At 41.2% G+C, this 20,001-nt stretch overlaps 1 protein-coding gene and 1 long non-coding RNA gene across 4 annotated transcripts in view; one reads left to right on the top strand and one right to left on the bottom strand.

Moving 5' to 3' along the window:
- The window catches only part of LOC104598324 (FAD/NAD(P)-binding oxidoreductase family protein), a 59,954-nt gene that overhangs the window by 22,220 nt on the left and 17,733 nt on the right, over positions 1 to 20,001 (top strand). The window lies entirely within an intron of this gene.
- The window catches only part of LOC104598323 (uncharacterized), a 59,894-nt gene that overhangs the window by 22,570 nt on the left and 17,323 nt on the right, over positions 1 to 20,001 (bottom strand). The gene's annotated exons all lie outside the window — the stretch shown is intronic.

Genomic DNA, 20,001 nt, shown 5'->3' with positions numbered 1-20,001 from the left:
TCTGGGTAACACGGCCTAAAGTCCAAATGGTTGGCTGTTAATGGATGAATCTGAGATTATATCCTGGTAAGAAGCAAGTACAAGTATCTTGAAACCAGGTCTTAAAACTTTTTATTTTTAATTTGTTTTGTGGTGAGAAAAATTTTATGTTTCAGGTTGTTCCAGTGTCATGGGAAGAGTCGGTAGAGCTTTAGGTGGGTCAAGGGGGATTCCTGAGTGGGAGAGTTTGTTGCTTTTTAAGACTGCCATTTTTCTGGTTCATAGGGGAGTTGGTTCATCTTGTATACTACTTATTGGAAAAGTTGGAAAATGGATTATTGGATGGTTATGCAGCCTCATATCAGGGTCTGGATAAGTACAATTTTAAATATGTATCTTAGACTTATCTTTAACATAAACATATGTAAGGGCAGCTGAGTGAACGAGATTCCCACTGATGCAGGGTCTGGGTTGGGACAGATGAAAACAGACTTGCCCCTGCAGATACAGAGAGGCTGGGTTGGGCCACTTAATGTGGCCTAACATTGGCTATTGAGAACATAAGATGTACTTTCAGTTTTTTTAGTTTAAATAAATGAAAGGGTAAATTGCTAAAACCTCCTGTAAAATTTTTAATCATTGCTGACCTCCCTAAAGTTTGGTAAATGCAATCACCTCCCATGAACTTTTTGAGACAGTTGCAAGTAGACCCTCTATTAGAATCTTCTAACAAAAAGCACAAAAATGTCCAAAATACCCATGTAATTACTTTTGACCAAAATGTTTATTTTCCAAAATTTTTCTTCGTATGAATCACTACCCCAATCCCTTCTAATCTCTTTTTTGAAATTGATGTATTTTTTTCAAATTTGCCCTTCATATCAATTGATGAAAGGTAAAATTGCAACTTTTGTTAGTGTCGACTAAATAAGGGTATGGTCATTTAAGTTTTATCAGTATGGTGATATGTCTTTGAGTTAGATGATGTGTCCCATACTTAAGTAGGGGCACAAGAATCATTTGTAATGAAAAAATAGAAAGGTTAATACACCCTGTTCAATTGGAGAGAATTGATTTTCTCTCTGGAGTTCGAACCAGATTCTCTCCTCACTCTTCTTCCTTCTTTCCTCTCTTTTCTCTTCTTCCTTCTTTTTCCCTTTCTTCCCTGATTAATCCGAAGACAAAAGGTTTACAGATCTGAACTATATCGTGGTATCAAAGCTTGATTAAATTGGTTTGGATCTGTACAGTTTCTGCTCGCCCTAGTTGAGTTTTTTGCAGATTTCTCTTAGGGTTTTTGGAGTTTGACAAAAAGGCTGAAAAGGAGTGGTCGTTTTCTCCTTCTAGAGGTTTTAATGCCTCTAGCTGAGTGTGGTGTCTGGTCGTTTCAGGTGGCTGGTAGGGCACCCTCTGATGGACTGACGAGGTTGCTACAGTGAACTCGTGATCTGTGTTCAGGCATGTGGTCAAAGGTATGTGGAGTGCTGTGTGATGTTCTTGTGTGTGGTCTCTTGTGAGATGCCGAAAGAGGAGACTGTTTAACTACCATTGCTGAAATCTGTGACAGTGGATGTTTCAGCAATGGTCAGCCACAAGTATTGTGGGATAATGGTGATTGCTCAACTATAGGAGTGTAGTGTGGTGGGTGTTGGTGAGTTGGGGTAACATATTAGTGTGAATAAGAAAAAACAATAATATTTTTTTCAGCAGCCATGGGAGACAGCAGTGAACACAAAATCTGTTATGATCCCTCTTGACTACTTGAATGTGCAAATGACCTCCATCAAACTGAATGTAGAAAATTACGCCCCTTGGGCCAAATCTGTTGAAGTGTTTCTCAGAGCTAAGAAGAAAGTGAAACGTGTGAGAGAAGAAAAACCTCTAGTTGAATCTAAAGAATACAGTGATTGGGAACAAGAAGATTCATAGATTGTGACTTGGTTATGGAACAGCATGGAACCCAAGATTAGTGTGAAGTTTATGTTCTTAGACACTGTAGAGAACACTGATGTGGGCCCCACAGCTGTGGTCTCACTCGGTCCGTAGGGTAGAATGTTCCCTAGTCATCCTAGGGTTAGCTGATGGTCAATCTGTTATTCCAGTTGTTATTTATACTTCAGTTTTATATTGTTTTATGTGTTACGTAAATACCAAGGGCAGATTTGTCCTTTCATGTAACTAGCATAACCTATAAATACTAAATAGAAGTGGCGGCGGCAGAACATTCAGATTGTCCTTCCTTTCAATTCTTGTGTTCTACTGGTCTCTCTCTACTCTTTCTCCTCTCTCCTCTATACCTTTTTTCTCTTTTTTCGAACCTGAAATCTATTAGAGTTCAAGGGTGACAGCAGTCTTGAGCATCTACTTGGTATCAGAGCAAGGTTAGGGTTTCTCATGTGAGTCTAGTCCAGCCGACCACATGAGAATCCCCTAGGGCTGGAAGCTGAGAAAGTGGAGTTCGTGGACTGATTCTTGGAGATCGCCAGAGGGTTTAGTAGCTGTTGAAGACTTGTCACGGTTGTAGAGTGTTGGTGATCAGGAAGAATCAGAGAAGACTAGGGTTCGGGTAACCTTGGAAGGCAGCGAACAATTTTTTCTTGTATGTTATCTATTTTCTAAGAGAAGTACTATTAGAGAGGATAGGTTGGACCTATCTGGAAAGGGCGGCCGAACCATTCTAGGGTTTTCTCCCTTCTATTCTCTAGGGTTTTACAACAAACCCTACTGTTGGGCCGAACTGCCTTAGGGTTCTTTTCTCCTACTCTAGGGTTTGAAAGTGATCTTGCGGCAAACCCTAATAAGCTTGCGGCAAGCCCTAATGTTAGACTGAACCTTGCGATTTACCTGGAGCTGTCCTCAAGTTTTGTTAGTATTGATCAGCTTTTAGGGTTTCATATTAACTCTACTGCAAGCCTATCAGTATGGTACTGATTGGAATGTGCAACTGAAATGTTCTCTTTAAGGACTGATTAAAACCCTAATTCTGCCAAGCATATCAGACCTGCTTCTAAGCTTTTTTTTCAGATCCTTTTGGGGTTTTTCGAACTCTCTTAAGGGGTGAGAACTGTATGGACTGCTGCTGTTGTGTTTGCTAGTTGATTTCAGGTCAGATTTATACCTGTTTTGTGCACATACACTGTGAATACAGATTGGTCCTACACTGTTTTGATTGTGATTGGTAGTCCAAGTGCTGTTTTTTGAGACTTGACCGAGATGGAGTTTAAAAATTAAGCAGAAGGCAGTTTTGGGAACAACAGTTATGGTAGTGTTTTTGAGACAGGTGGTCAGATTACAACCGTAAAGTTTGATGGATCAAACTATTTGGAATGGGCCCAATCAGCCGTGATGGCTATTGGGGGAAGAGGTAAATTAGGGTACCTCTTGGGAGATGTGAAAGAACCCCCCAAGGGAGACCCTACGTATACCAAGTGGATCCAAGAAAACTACTTGGTTATGACATGGCTGTGTAATTATGCAGCCTCATATTAGCCGAAATTACTTGTGGGCAAAGACAAATAAGGAGATATGGGATGTTATGAAAGAAACTTATTCCCAACCCCTTAATGTTGCCAGGGCATATGAATTGAAATGTGAAGTGAAAAACCTTAAACAAGGAGAGAAACCGATTTCAGTATACTTCTCTATCTTGCAATCTCTGTGGCGTGAGATTGATCACTTAGAGACTCTTGAGTGGGAGAGTCCCAAAGATGCACAGATATATAGAAAGCAGGTCGAGACAAACCGGGTGTTTGAGTTTCTAGCGGGCCTAAATTCAGAGTATGATATTGTGCGGCAACAGATTTTGACTAGAGACAGTGTGACTCTCTCTCAGGCATACTCCTTAGTACATAGTGAAGAGACCAGAAGGAAAGTTATCATGCAACCTCAGCCTCCCACACCAGCCTTTGTAGATGTCAAACCCAAATCAGGGGGTGATTCAGAGAAGGACAGGAGGAAGGAAGACAAAAAGGATGTGGTATGTGAACATTGTAGGAAACCCAAACATACAAAAGAAACATGTTGGAAATTGCATCCTCACTTGGTTCCGGCAAAGTTGAGAAGCAAGAAGGGCAATGCTCATGTGGCCGTGAACACTGATTCAACATCCTCATCTGGAACAATAGGAACACCTTTAGAGACCTTAGCTGTAGTTCGGGCTGCCCTAATACAATTAGAAAAGGAAGTTGGAAGTTCAGCTCAGCCACCGCAGTCACCATCAGCTCTTGCCACATCTGCCTTCGCACATTCAAGTACTCGAGCTTCAACCTACCTTGCCTCAGCTTCAGGTACTATTGAACCTTGTTGGGTAATAGATTCAGGTGCATCCGACCACATGACTAGCTTGCCTTCACTGTTTACCACTTACCATTTGTCTTTGGGTAGGGATAAAGTATCTATTGCTGATGGCTCCCTGGTCCCTATTTCTGGGAAGGGTGACATCAAGTTATCAGATACTATATCCCTGTCATCTGTTTTGCATGTTCCTAAGCTTGATACTATATCCCTAACCGATGTGTTTTTCAGGACTTGGAGACGAAGAAGGTGATTGGGACTGGCCGTGAGACGAATGGGATCTATCTGCTCGGGGAGAGGTCTTGTCAGGAAGAGTTAGTAGAGAAGATGTCTTTTGTTTCTCAGAGTGTGAGTTCGGTTATGCTTTGGCATAATCGATTGGGTCATTTGTCCTTTCGGTCTCTAAAGAGTTTGTTTCCCGCTTTATTTGATTCTATTGAGTTGTTGCAATGTGAAAGTTGTGAGTTTGCTAAACATTGTAGAAAGTTGTAGAGAAGATGGGCCGAATGGCCCATAGGTTGTTTATTCTTTCTTGTTATTTATGTTTCTTTTCTGTAATGGGCCTTATTCTGGGCCCATCCTATCAATATTAAGTTCTTTGTAAATTCTTGCCCAACTAAGGGCCTCCTTGTAATTATTCAAATATATCTAATAAAACAGTGTTAGGGGGGCTGAGAGAGAGTGAGTTCGAAATCCTCTTCTCAGACCCTCATTGCCGAACCCTCAACTCTCTTCTCTTCAGTTTTCTTCATGGTATCAGAGCATACCTGAACTTCAATATCCTAGGGCTGGAAGCTTGACTCGTGTTGCCTAATTCTTGGAGGTCATTGGAAGTGCCCAAGACTCGAATCTCTTGGAGAAGTGGTTCGGTGACCAGGAAGAATCAGAGAAAAGAAAAAGAGGAAGAGGAACAGTTCGGTTCTGTTGAAGCTCGAAACTGTAAGTTGTACTCAGATTTCTAGGTTCAGTTTTCTTCTGGTTCGAAACTGTAAGTTGTACTCAGACTTCTGGGTTCAGTTTTCTTCTGGTTCGAAACTGTAAGTTGTACTCAGATTTTTGGGTTCAATTTCTTCTGGTTGTTCTGTATTGCTTTCGAATGTGTTTGGACTGTTGAACTGCTCGAAAAACTTTGGTTGTTCTGTACTACCTTCGGCTGCCATTAAATCTGGTTTAACCCAGAAATTTCTGGGCTGTTTTTCACTCTTTATTGGACTGTCAAACTGCCAAAACATCCTTGTAACAAAGCTGTGGATTGTTGCTTATACCTGGCTGTTTTTGGGGGGCTGTACGAACTGTTCTTGAGGCCTTTTCTCCTTTTGACAGTGGGGTTGTCTCTATTGCCCACATTGTGTTTGTAAAAAGGATACTTCGGCTGAGTGCCAAGTGGTATTTACTTTGAAGTTCAGATTTGAAAAGGGTACTTCGGCTGAGTGCCTAGAAGTTTCTGTTTACTTCTTGAAGGCTGAACTCAGTGTATTGCCTTCTTGTGGTCGGCTGAACTCTATTATTGGAGTGTTTACATGATGTACTCCTCAGAGGTTGAAAACAAAAGTGGTGCTGAATACGGACTGGTTCAGGGGACTCCAAGTGATTCCTTATTGACTGTGACTACAGTTAAATTAGATGGAACTAATTATCTGGCATGATCACAATCAGTAAAGATTCATGTATGTAGTAGAGGAAAGTGGGGGTTCATTTCTGGGAGTAAGAAGGCTCCCCCAGAAGATGATCCATCTTACGAGAAGTGGATGCAAGAAAATTACACTGTCATTGGGTGGCTTGTGAACTCAATGCAGCCACAAATCAGTCAACACTACCTATGGATGAATTCAACAAAAGAAATTTGGGACAGTGTTGCAGAAACCTATTCCCAAAAACTCAATGTGGCCTGGGCATACAAATTGAGAAGTGATGTAAAGAATTTAAGGCAAGGAGAGAAACCTTTTGCTGTATATTTCTCAACCCTGAAGTCCCTATGGCAAGAGATTGACCTAATAGAAGCTGTAACTTGGGACACTACCAATGATGTAGAGACCTACAGATAATTGGTTGAAAGGAACAGGGTTTTTGAGTTCTTAACTGGACTAAACCCGGAATATGATATCACAAAACAGAATATTCTTTCCAAGCAGTGTGTCTCTTTGTCACAAGCTTATGCATTGGTGAGTAGTGAAGAGAGCAGAAGGGCTGTCCAGATTCAAGGGGCTGATATTAATGATCACTTTGCCAATATGGGGATTAAACCTAAAGGGAATACTTGAACTTCTAGTGGCACAGGAAAGAAAGAAGTTATATGTGAGTACTGCAAGAAGCCGAAGCACACCAAAGACAAGTGCTGGAAGTTACATCCTAATCTTGTTCCCATTCGGTTTCAGAAAAAACATGATAGTAAAAGATCAGGAAGTGCAAATGTAGCTGTCGGGCCAGATAGTGAAGAGATGTCTGCTTCTGCACAGTTGGCAGCCATGAGAGCAGAATATGAAAAGTTTGGGAAGATGATCAGTCAGCTGAGTGATGTGACCTCTCCTTCCAACCCTTCAGGAAATTCTACTGCTTCAGCATTTGCTCATTCAGGTATAAGGGCTTCTACCAATCATGCTATCTCTGGTAAGGGAACCATCAAGGCTACGGATTCCTTGTACCTACCTTCTGCCCTTCATGTACCTAAACTAAATACAAATCTGTTGTCTGTGAGTAGTTTAACCAAATCACTAAACTGTTGTGTAACATTTTTTCCTTCCTACTTTGTTTTTCAGGATCTGGAGTCTCAGAAGGTGATTGGGAGTGGCCATGAGGCGAACGGAATATACCTGCTTGATACTCCGGGACAATGCACTGATCATCTTGGGAATGTTGCTCTCGGATCCGTCTCTTTAGAGTCTGTTAGTCGGGTTATGTTGTGTCATTGTCGTTTTGGTCATCTGTCTTTTTCTGCCTTGAGTCATCTATTCCCTGAACTGTTTAAGGGAATTAGTTTGTCCAATCTTCATTGTGAGTCTTGTGAATTGTCAAAGCATTGTAGAAATAATTATCCTTTGAGCAATAAAAGATCTTCTGTTCCTTTTAATATTGTGCATTCTGATGTGTGGGGACCTTACCACTTACCCTCCATGGGTGGCTACAAATATTTTATCCTGTTTATTGATGACTTTTCACGGTTCACTTGGATATTTCTGATGAAATCCCGTGATGAAGTTCCAAGACTTATAAAACAATTCCATGAATTTGTTCTAACCCAATTTGATACCAGGATTAAAATCTTCAGATCGGACAATGCAAAAGAATACTTTGAGAAAAACCTATCCTGCTATCTTTCTGAGAGGAAAAACAAGCATATTGTTGAGGTTGCAAGAAGTATCTTATTTGCCTCACATGTTCCTACTAGGTTTTGGGGTGATGCTGTTCTTACTGCTACCTACCTTATAAACCGCATGCCATCCAGGGTTTTGGGGTTTAAGTCTCCCTTCACTCTTCTTCATCCGGACAAGGACCTTTTTCCTATTCCTATTCGTGTCTTTGGCTGCACCTGTTACGTACATGTTCCAAGTGTCCAAAGGCATAAATTTGAACACAAAGCTCAAAAGTGTATCTTCCTTGGTTATTCCCCCGCACAGAAGGGTTATTGTTGTTTTGATCCAAAGTCTGGCAATCGGTATGTCTCAATGGATGTCTCCTTTGATGAGCTTTCCCCTTTTTATGGTTCCTCTCCAGAAGGGCATTGTCCACAGGGGGAGGATTTGACACAGGTGTTTGCTCTTCCTCTTCCTGTCCCTGTTGAGTCTCTTGATGTGTTTGCCTCTCCTTCAAATGTATCAAGGGCGGATCAGTCGTTCCATTCTCCTTGTCCCAGCACTCTACCTCCTCGTCCTATCCTCAATCCCAAGGTGTATCAAAGGCAAAGATCCAGAAATGTGCAGGTTGTTTCTCCTACAACACATGAGCTTCATACACTTCCAGTCACAGAAGAGACAACAGGTACTGTTTCAGCACCTTTGGATTCATCCTTCCCTGACCTTGATATTCCCATTGTTGTTAGAAAAGGAAAACGGAAGTGCACTGCACACTGCATTTCCAAGCACCTTTCTTACAGTTTGCTTTCACCTTCATACTTTGCCTATCTCTCTTCTGTTGCTTCTCATCCTATTCCCAGGTCTGTGTCAGAAGCTCTTAAGATTCCAAAATGGAGGGATGCTATGAGATCTGAAATCGATGCCCTACACAAGAATGACACATGGGAAGTGGTGGATTTGATTGAAGGGAAGGATCTTGTTGGTTGCAAGTGGGTCTTTACTATCAAATACAGAGCTGATGGCACCATTGAAAGGTACAAGGTCAGGCTGGTTGCAAAAGGCTATACACAAACATATGGGATTGATTATTTAGAGACTTTTGCACCTGTTGCCAAGATGACATCTATGAGGGTTCTTCTATCTTTAGCTATTCACTTTGGCTGGCCCCTTTATCAATTGGATGTGAAGAATGCATTTCTGAATGGTGAATTACATGATGAGGTTTACATGTCTCTTCCTCCAGGGATGTATGGAACTGATATGAAAGGGAAGGTATGTAGGCTGAAGAAATCTCTTTATGGACTAAAACAGTCCCCTAGAGCATGGTTTGAGAGATTTATAACAGCTTGTTAACTTTGGTTATGTGCAGACATAGTCCGATCATACTCTTTTTGTGAAGAGGAGTGGAGCTCTAGCAGTATACCTCATTGTGTATGTAGATGATATTGTAGTGACTAGTAATGATGCCTCAGGAATTCATGATCTAAAATCTTTTCTCCATACAGAGTTTGAGATTAAAGATTTGGGGGAATTGAGATACTTTCTTGGCATAGAAGTGGCTCGATCCATGGATGGAATTCTTATCTCCCAAAGGAAGTATGTTCTTGACTTGCTCTCTGAAACTGGAAAGATGGGTGCTAGACCAGTTGCTACTCCTATTGATATGAGTCATAAACTCTCAGCCTCAGAAGGGACATTGTTAGAAGACAAAGGAATCTTTTAGAGACTTCTTGGGAAACTTTTGTACCTATGCATGACTCCGCCAGATATTGCATATGCAGTCAGTTGCATTAGCCAATTCATGCATGCTCCCCGAGACACTCATATGGCAGCTGCAGAGAGAATCCTATGTTATTTGAAGGGCTCCCCAGGAAAGGGTATTCTGTTTGCCAAGCATGGTCATATGAAACTTGAAGCCTACACCGATGCTGACTGGGCCGGGAACATCGATGACAGAAGATCTACTTTTGGGTATTGCAGCTTGGTAGCTGGTAATGTTGTTTTCTTGGAGAAGCAAGAAACAATCGATTGTTGCTCGGTCTTCTGCTGAAGCAGAATACAGGGCCATGGCACATGGGGTTTCTGAATTATTATGGCTAAAATCTTTGATGGAAGAACTTGGAGTTGAATATGACAAGCCAATGATGTTGTACTGTGATAATCAGGCTACCATCAACATTGCTCACAACCTAGTGCAACATGATAGAACCAAGCATATTGAAGTTGATCGACACTTCATTAGGGAAAGGGTCTCTTCGGGTGAAGTGTGTCTTCCTTTCATCACATTTGAAGGACAGTTGGCAGATTTTCTCACCAAAGGCATTCCCAAGGCGAAACTTCAGCATGATACCAGCAAGCTTGGCATGATTGATATTTATGCTCAACTTGAGGGGGAGTGTAGAGAAGATGAGCCGAATGGCCCATAGGTTGTTTATTCTTTCTTATTATTTATGTTTCTTTTCTGTAACGGGCCTTATTCTGGGCCAATCCTGTCAACTCTCTTCTCTTCAGTTTTCTTCAAAAGTCTTATTTATTGAGTAATAAAAGGAGTAATAATTCTTTTGATATTGTGCATACTGATGTTTGGGGGCCCTATCACATCCCTTCCATGGGTGGGTACAGATATTTCTTGTTATTTGTTGATGACCATACCCATTTTTCTTGGGTTTATCTCATGCGTTCACGAGATGAGGTTCCTGTCCTGACCCAAAACTTTCACCAAATGATCCTAACCCAATTTGATGCCAAGATCAAAGTTCTTAGATCCGATAACGCAAATGAATACTTTGCTAAACCATTGGCATCTTACCTTCTTAATCATGGGGTTATACACCAGAGCTCTTGCCCTCATACACCTCAGTAGAATGGAGTTGCAGAAAGGAAGAATAGGCACATCTTGGAGGTGGCTAGAAGTCTTATGTTTACCTCCAATGTCCCTATTCGCTTCTGGGGTGATGCTATCCTCATGGCGGTATACCTTATTAATCGGGTTCCTTCCTGAGTCTTTGATATGAGATCTCCTTTTTCCCTTCTATACCCAAGTGAAGAGTTGTTTTCTATTCCCCTTGAAACATTCGGTTGTACCTGCTTTGTTCAGCTTCTCGGACCCCATCACTCCAAGTTCGAACCCAAGGCCTCCAAATGCATTTTCCTTGGTTATGCACAAACTCAAAAGGGTTATTGTTGCTATAATCCTGTCTCGGGGAGGAAGTTTGTCTCCATGGATGTCACTTTCTTTGAGGAGACACCCTATTATCCTCAGGTTTCTCCTCAGGGGGAGAGCAGTGTGAGTGGGGGTTTGAGTCCTTTTCTTCAGGGGGAGAGTAGTGAAAGTGGGGCAGTTCCTTTACCTATTCCATTGGGCGATGAGAGCTGCAATGGTGAGGGTGGTCAGAGGGATCAGGAGTTGAGGGTCTATCACAGGCGATGCAGGCAGGTTGATCCCAGTCATCAGCAGTCCAGGCCAGCTCCAATCTCATCTGCATTTCCAAGTCCAAGTATTACAGTCCCAGGGCCCACAGAGACTTCCTCTATTGTTTCCATTTCACCTCCTGCAGATGACCTTGGCCTTCCAATTGCCATCCGTAAAGGGAAACGACATTGTACCACATCTACAACCCACTGTATTTCCCAGTTTTTATCCTATGATCGCCTATCTCTTACCTACAGGTCCCTATTCCAAGAACAGTGCAAGAAGCCCTATCCGTCCCGGAATGGAAAGATGCAATGCAGGTTGAGATGGATGCCCTATTGAAAAATAACACTTGGGAGCTAGTTGATCTGCCCAAAGGAAAGAAGCCAGTTGGCTGCAGATGGGTATTTACCGTGAAGCACAATGCAGATGGATCCATTGAGAGGTATAAAGCTCGGTTAGTTGCAAAAGGGTTCACCCAGACTTATGGTATAGATTACTTGGAGACCTTTGCCCCAGTAGCCAAGATGACCACCATTCGAGTCCTATTGTCCCTTGCAGCAAGTCACACTTGGCATTTATACCAAATGGGTGTGAAAAATGCTTTTCTGAATGGAGACCTGCAAGAAGAGGTTTACATGCGTTTGCCACTTGGATTCTATGATGCAAAAACAGGTAAGAAGGTCTGCCGGTTCAACAAGGCTTTGTATGGTTTGGAGTAGTCACCTAGGGCTTGGTTCGATAGATTCAGACTAGCCCTTGTGAAGTTCGGTTACGTACAGGCCCAGTCAGATCATACTCTATTCATCAAGAGGGTAGAGTCCTCCTTGACACTACTTGCAGTATATGTTGATGATATTGTGGTGACAGGGAATGATAGCCATGAGGTTGAGTCCCTTAAACAGCTCCTTCATCAAGAATTTGAGGTGAAAGACCTTGGTGTACTTCGGTATTTTTTGGGTATTGAGGTTGCTAGATCCAAACAGGGGATCTTTATCTCTCAGAGGAAATATGTCCTAGATCTGTTGGCAGAAACTGGAAAGTTAGGTGTCAAGCCTGCGGATACACCCATTGAACAGAACCACAGGATTAGTGCAGAGAATGGGGAGCCTCTTGAAGACAAGGTTATGTTCCAGCGATTGGTAGGAAAGCACCTATATCTCTGCCTCACTCGGCCAGATATTGCTTATGTTGTTAGTGTTGTCAACAACTACACATCTTCTTGCAGCAGAAAGGATACTAGCATACTTGAAGAGATGCCCGGGTAGGGGTATACTGTTCAAGAACAATAACCATATGAAGGTGGAGGTCTATACGGATGTCGATTGGGCTGGGAGTGTTGATGACAAAAGGTCTACCTCAGGATATTGTGCTCTTGTGGGAGGTAATCTTGTCTCTTGGAGAAGTAAGAAACAAAGTGTTGTCTCCCAATCTAATGCTGAAGCAGAATACAGGTCAATGGTTAACGGAGTAGCTGAAATCCTATGGCTGAGATCTCTATTTGAGGAGTTGGGTATTGAGTATGAGAAGCCCCTGATGCTGTATTATGATAATCAAACAACTATTAATATAGCACATAATCCAGTGCAGCATGACAGAACCAAACACATTGAACTTGACCGACATTTTGTATGAGAGAGGGTCTCATCTCAAGAAGTATGCCTCCCTTACATCACATCTAGTATGCAACTAGAAGCTAGAGGCGGATCTATCCAAGTTGGGAATGATAAATATTTATTCCCAACTTGAGGGGGTGTGTAGAGAACACTGATGTGGGCCCCACAGCTGTGGTCTCAATCGGTCCGTAGGGTAGAATGTTCCCTAGTCATCCTAGGGTTAGCTGACGGTCAATCTGTTATTCTAGTTGTTATTTATATTTCAGTTTTATATTGTTTTATGTGTTATGTAAATACCAAGGGCAGATTTGTCCTTTCATGTAACTAGCATAACTTATAAATACTAAATAGAAGTGGTGGCGGCAGAACATTCAGATTCTATCCTTCCTTTCAATTCTTGTGTTCTACTGCTCTCTCTCTACTCTTTCTCCTCTCTCCTCTATACCTTTTTTCTCTTTTTCCGAACCTGAAATCTATTAGAGTTCAAGGATGACAGCAGTCTTGAACATCTACTGACACAACCAAGGAGATTTGGGATCATGCAAAGAAGCTTTATTTAGGGCGGGACAATACTACTAGGGTATACCAAATCTATCAAGAGTACTTTAATCTGTAGCAGGGTAATTAGAGTCTTGAGGAATACTATGCTAGTCTGAGGAATCTTAGGAATGAGCTGAATGTGTATCACCTTCTTACATCAGATGTCAAAATTCAGCAACAACAGAGAGAGCAGCTTGATGTTACTAGTTTTTTGGTGGGATTGAAGTCTGAATATGAACTGGTGAGAGCCCAAATTCTGGGTGGGTCTTCCCTCCCCTCTCTTAAAGAGGTATTTGCCCGTCTTCGGAGGACTTCCATTGGACATCTGGAGAACCCTACCATATCGGACAAGTTTGCTTTTGCAGTGACAAGGGGAGGAGGTCGTGGTGGTAAAGGAGTTGCTCATCAGGGTTAGCCAGGCCATGGTAGTCGAGGTGGACACATGTACAGTCGTGGTGGTGGGCGTGCTGGAGGCCGAGATTTAGGGGGAGCTCGTGGTAGAGGACGTAATAATGGTTCGAGGAGGTGTACGCATTGTGGTATGGATGGACACACTATTAATTTTTGCTATGATCTGCATGGTCCACCTTCATCTTGGGCAAATCATGTAGTGGCTAGTGGTGGTATGGAACATAGGAATCAACAGACTGGTCAAACACCTACATCTATAGATGCCTCTTGACAAGAGATGATGAGTATTTCACGTACTGAATATGAGCGATTAATCCAGGCAACTTCTCAGCCAAGTGCAGCTATGCTTGCCCACTTAGGTATGGCTTGTCTGGCATCCAAGCCCTCCCATTGGATCATCGATTCTGGAGCTTCCGATCATATGAGTAGGACTCCAGGTGTGTTCTCTTCACTTTCTTCATCTTCTACTACCCATACTATCACCCTTGCTAATGGTTCCACTTCCCCCATTAGTGGTATTGGTGATGCTAACACTGGTTCACTATCTTTGTCTTTAGTTCTATATGTTCCCAAATTTCCTTTTAATCTTATGTCTGTTAGTAAATTAACCAAGTCTCTTAATTGCTCTATCACTTTTTATCCTTCATCTTGTGTATTTTAGGATCTCAAGACGGGGATGAAGATTGGTGGAGGGCGTGAAGCCGGTGGACTGTATTTCCTTGATGGTGGTGGTGGTGGTTCATCAACTGCTCTTTGTCATCTCTCTCCCCTCTCCAGTGGCATTGTAGACTTGGTCATCCGTCTCTTACAGCTTTGAAGCAACTTGTTCCATCATTGAGTCATCTTTCTACTTTAGATTGTGAGTCGTGTCAGTATGGGAAAAATCATTGGGTTTCCTTTCGTTCTAGAGTCGAGAGTCGTTTGTCCAGTCCTTTTTCTTTGGTCCATTTGGACATTTGGGGTCCAAATAAAACAATGTCACACAATGGATACAAGTACTTTGTTATTTTTGTTGATGATTATTCAAGGATGACATGGCTTTATCTTATGAAAGAAAAGTGAATTATTTTCTATTTTCCAAAAGTTTCATGCTGAAATCCGCACTCAATTTGGTGTCTATCTTAAAATCCTACGTTTAGATAATGGTCGAGAATATTTTTATACACCATTTCAGCAATATTTAGAATAACATGGTATTATTCATCAAACCTCTTGCTCTTATACCCCTCAACAAAATGGGGTAGTTAAAAGGAAAAACTGCTCGGTCCCTGTTGTACCAAATGAATGTTCCCAAACGGTTCTGGAGTAATGCTGTGCTTACATCCTGCTTTCTTCTTAACTGAATGCCTATGTCCATCCTTGATGGTTAGTCTCCCTTCTCGGTTTTGTTTCCTACATTGTCCCATTTTCCTTTTACCCCTCGGGTTTTTGGATGTGTTTGCTTTGTTCATAACCTTGGCCTTGGATTAGACAAGTTGGATGCACGATCTACAAAGTGTGTCTTTCTTGGCTACTCTAGGACCTAGAAAGGGTCCCAGTTCTCGATGTTGTTTTTTGTGTCTCGATGTTACCTTCTTTGAGTCGGTTCCTTTCTTTTTTGAGTCAGACGTCTCTTCTCTTTTCACTCTCCTTTCGCTTCTAGTTTCTATTCCGGACCCCATTCCTCATGTTCCTTTTGATATTACTTAACCTATTGCTATTGATGACTCTACTAATGATCTTGATATCCCAATTGCTCATAGAAAAGGGGTTCGATCATGTACTACTAAGCATCCTATTACTCAGTTCTTGTCTTACGAAAACATTGCTCCCTCATTTCGTGCCTTTTTGACTGCCATTTTGAGGTAACATGGAGCCTAACAGCCATGACATAACCATGCTGTTTTCTTGATCCCATCGATCATGTTCAGCAGTACCGGACTTTGGTTCTTTTATTTTGCCATTTATGTAACCAACCTTCCCCCTAGCTGTAACATAAAGTTTGATGCCTTTGGACCATTCTAGATAGTTCAGACCATCAAATGGGGTAATGGACATAGAGAAATTCATGCCGTCCATGCCCCCATTTAAGTTTCCTTACTGGGAAGTAATACTAGAGATTGTTGAATCCTCAGTAGCAATTTTCACAGAAAATCTACTGCTGTTTTTTCAAAAACCGAACCTGATATAGAGGGTTTTTTGTCTGAAAGAAATTAGGAGTCTCCAAAAAAAAGTTTAACAGTACTTGTAGGTGATGACTTTTTGTTGAAACACCTCAGTTTCCAAGAGGAAGAGACAACCAATCCCTACAATCCTCAAAACTGTGACATTCACAGTGGTCAAATGCTTACGTGTGGATGTAGCAATACATACTTGTCTTCCACGACCCACAGCACATAGAAAACCCCCCAGAAAATCAAGTTTTGGTGCATTCGGCTGCCACCATAAATCCAGAAAGACACCTTACTACATTCGATTACCACCACACATCTAGAAAGATTTCTTATTGCATTCGGTTGCCACCACAGATCTGGAGATATCTTTTATTGCATTCGGCTGCCACCACACCCTTCTCCTTGGTACAGTAACCAAGAGAGAAGAGAAAAAAAAATATGGTTGAAGGTTGCGCCCAGAAGAAAAGACCATGATCCGAGAAAAAAACAGATTTCTAGAAAAGGAAGGAAATCACGATCTGAGAAGAGGAGAACTTACGCCCAGATCAAAGATGCTCTGATATCATGTAGTTCGACAGAGAAGAGAGAAGAGAGAAGAGAGAAGAGAGAAGAAGAAAAAAGATTGTATTTCAAATCTAAAGCTAGTGGTGCCCCTACTAGGCCATAGGCCACTACACATTACAATAGTTGTTATCTTCTAGTTCTATTCCTAAGGATGTCTAGGAAGCCCTTATCTGTCTAGGGTGGCATCAGGCAATGGAAGAAGAACTCTCTGCTCTGGTTCATAATCATACGTGGGATCTCACCACTCTTCCCCCTGGTAAGCATGCTGTAGGATGTAAGTGGGTTTACACAGTCAAGTATTTGCCTGATGGTAGTGTTGAGAGATTGAAAGCTCGGTTGGTTGCCAAGGGTTATTCACAGTTATATGGTATTGACTACACAAAGACCTTCTCTCTTGTTGCCAAGATTGGTTTTGTTCGTGTTTTGATCTCCCTTGCTGCTATGTATGATTGGCCCTTGTTTCAGCTTGATATCAAGAATGCTTTCTTGCATGGTGATTTTCTTAAGGAAGTATATATGGAGCAACCACCCAGGTTTGTTGCTTAAGGGGAGGATGGTAAAGCGTGTAAGCTCAAGAAAGCTATTTATGGACTTAAACAATCTCCTCGTGCATGGTTTGGAAGGTTCAGTGAAGTAGTGAAAATGTTTGGCATGAAACAGTGTCAAGTCGACCATTCAGTATTTAGTTATGATTCTAATGTTGGGAAGATTTTGTTGGTGGTATATATGGATGATATTGTTATTACTGGTAGTGACAGGTACAGGATTGATAGGTTGAAGATCTTTTTGCATGATCACTTTCAGACAAAGGATCTTGGCAAACTAAAATATTTCTTAGAGATAGAGGTAGCAAGGTTCAAACATGGTATTAATTTGTGCTAGAGGAAGTATGTCCTTGATCTACTGGAGGAGATAGGGTTGTTGGGTGCCAAACCAGCTGAAACACCTATGTAATTGAATGTTAAGTTGAGTAGTGATACGGGTGAGGAGTTTGAAGATCCAGGAAGGTACAGAAGGTTAGTGGGTAAGCTAAACTACCTAACCATCACTCGACCAGATATTTCATTTGTAGTCGGTGTGGTGAGTCAGTTTATGCAGAATCATTGGATCCCTCATTGGGATGCAATTCTAAGGATTGTAAGGTACTAGAAAGGTGCTTCAGGTCGTGGTTTGCTATGCAAGAGTGGAGGAAAACTTGAGATAGAAGGGTACACCGATGCTGATTGGGCTGGTTTTGTATCTGACAGGAGGTCGACTACAGGTTATTGTACCTTTCTTGGGGGTAACTTGGTGACATGGAAGAGTAAGAAACAAATAGTTGTGGCAAGAAGCAGTGCAGAAGCTGAATACAGCCATGGCACATACAACCTGCGAACTGGTGTGGTTGAAGAACCTTCTATAGGAGATGGGGCACTCAATTGGCACACCGATGAAGCTTTATTGTGACAACCAAGCTGCTGTCCACATTTCCTCCAATCCAGTCTTTCATGGGAGAACAAAACATATAGAAGTTGATTGTCACTTTGTGAGAGAGAAGGTTCTTAGTGGAGTAATAAGTATAGCTTATGTTAACACAAGAAGCCAATGAGCAAATCTGTTCACAAAGGGTTGAGTCGGGCAAGAGTGGATTACATATGTAACAAGTTGGGACTATATGATATATACTCTCTAGCTTGAGGGGGAGTGTTTGTGTCAACTAAATAAGGGTAGAATGGTCATTTAAGTTTTATCAATATGGTGATATGTCTTTGAGTTAGATGATGTGTCCCATACTTAAGTAGGGGCACAAGAGTCATTTGTAGTGAAAAAATAGAAAGGTTAATACACCCTGGTCGACTAGAGAGAATTGATTTTCTCTCTGGAGTTCAAACTAGATTTTCTCTCCTCTTCTTTTTTCTTTCCTCTCTTTTCACTTCTTCCTTCTTTTACCCTTTCTTCCCTGATTAATCCGAAGACAACATGTTTATAGATCTGAACTTCATCAACTTTAAACTCTCTTTTTTTGTTGTTCATAACCTTTATATTGTTTTTTTATGTATAAACCAGCCTCAATAATAATTATATGGGTATTTTGGACATTTTCATGCCTCTTATTAGAGGATTTTACAAAGGAGATCTATTTGCAACTGTGTCAAGAAGTTTAGGGGAGGTTTGGTCTAGTGAAAATTCCAGAAGCCAACCACATCTATTCCTACTTTTGTAGATTATATATATATATATATATACTTGAAAAGATTAAACCAAGAAATAGATGTTTTCTGGTTTAATTCAGTAGAAAAAAGAAGAGAGAAAAAGGTCACGAATAGAAGAAGAAAGAGAAGAGAAGAAAAGGGTCCAGCAGAATTAATTCTCTAGTGGCCCATTACATCTTATTTATATTGTGATCTATTACAAAGACTAAAGTTACCTTAATACCCTTACTTAAAAATAAAAGAAAACAAACAAGGCCCAACCGGCCCAACTACTCTAACTAAAAAATAAATAATATATATATATATACTTGAAAAGAGTAAACCAAGAAATAGATGTTTTCTGGTTTAATTCAGTAGAAAAAAGAAGAGAGAAAAAGGTCACGAATAGAAGAAGAAAGAGAAGAGAAGAAGAAAAGAGAAGAAAAGGGTTCAGCAGAATTAATTCTCTAGTGGCCCATTACATCTTATTTATATTGTGATCTATTACAAAGACTAAAGTTACCTTAATACCCTTACTTAAAAATAAAAGAAAACAAATAAGGCCCAACCAGCCCAACTACTCTAACTAAAAAATAAATAAATAAACAACAAATATAAAGTGTGGAGCTGGAACCCCACACACACTAATGGTCTATCAGCTATCTCTACATTCCCCCTCAAGTTGGGAGTAGATATTTGTCATACCCAACTTGCGTAAATCTGTCTCCAACCTGATTTTTGTAACTGCTTTTAGTAAAGAGATCAGCTAGTTGCATGTCGGAGGTAACATAGGGAAGACACTTCTTGAGATGCAACTCGCTCTCGGATAAAATGTCTGTCCACCTCGATATGTTTAGTCCTGTCATGCTGTATTGGGTTATGGGCAATGTTAATTGCTGCTTGATTATCACAATACAGCATCAGAGGTTTATCATAGTCAATTCCAAGTTCATCCAACAAAGATTTCAGCCATAACACTTCTACAACACCATTGGCCATGGACTTGTATTCAGCTTCAGCATCGGAGCGAGCAACAACATTCAGTTTCTTGCTCCTCCAAGAAACAAGGTTCCCCCCTACAAAATGCACAATACCTAGAGGTAGATCTTCTATCATCAATGGATCCAGCCCGATCAGCTTCTGTATACACCTCTATCTTCATGTGATCACTATTCTTGAAAAGTATGCCTCTCCCTGGGCATCTCTTCAAGTAAGCAAGTATTCTTTCCACCACAAGAAGGTAAGTGGTCCTAGGAGAATGCATGTACTGACTGACAACACTAACAGCATATGAAATGTCTAGTCGAGTTAGGCAGAGATAAAGAAGTTTCCCAACCAACCTTTGATACATAGCCCTATCCTCAAGAGGTTCTCCACCTTCTGCACTTATTTTCTGGTTCAACTCAATGGGTGTGTCAGCAGGCTTTACTCCTAACTTTCCAGTTTCTTCCAATAAGTCAAAGACATGCTTTCTTTGAGAGATAAAAATGCCATGCTTAGATCGAGCTACTTCAATTCCCAGGAAATAACGCAGTTCTCCCAAGTCCTTTACTTCAAATTCTTTGTGAAGAT

Source organism: Nelumbo nucifera, chromosome 7 (genome assembly GCF_055504915.1).
Source record: "Nelumbo nucifera cultivar China Antique chromosome 7, China Antique-T2T, whole genome shotgun sequence".
Classification (NCBI taxonomy): domain Eukaryota; kingdom Viridiplantae; phylum Streptophyta; class Magnoliopsida; order Proteales; family Nelumbonaceae; genus Nelumbo; species Nelumbo nucifera.
The sequence above is the reverse complement of the archived record's forward strand: the minus strand, read 5'-3'. Positions and strand labels throughout refer to the sequence as shown.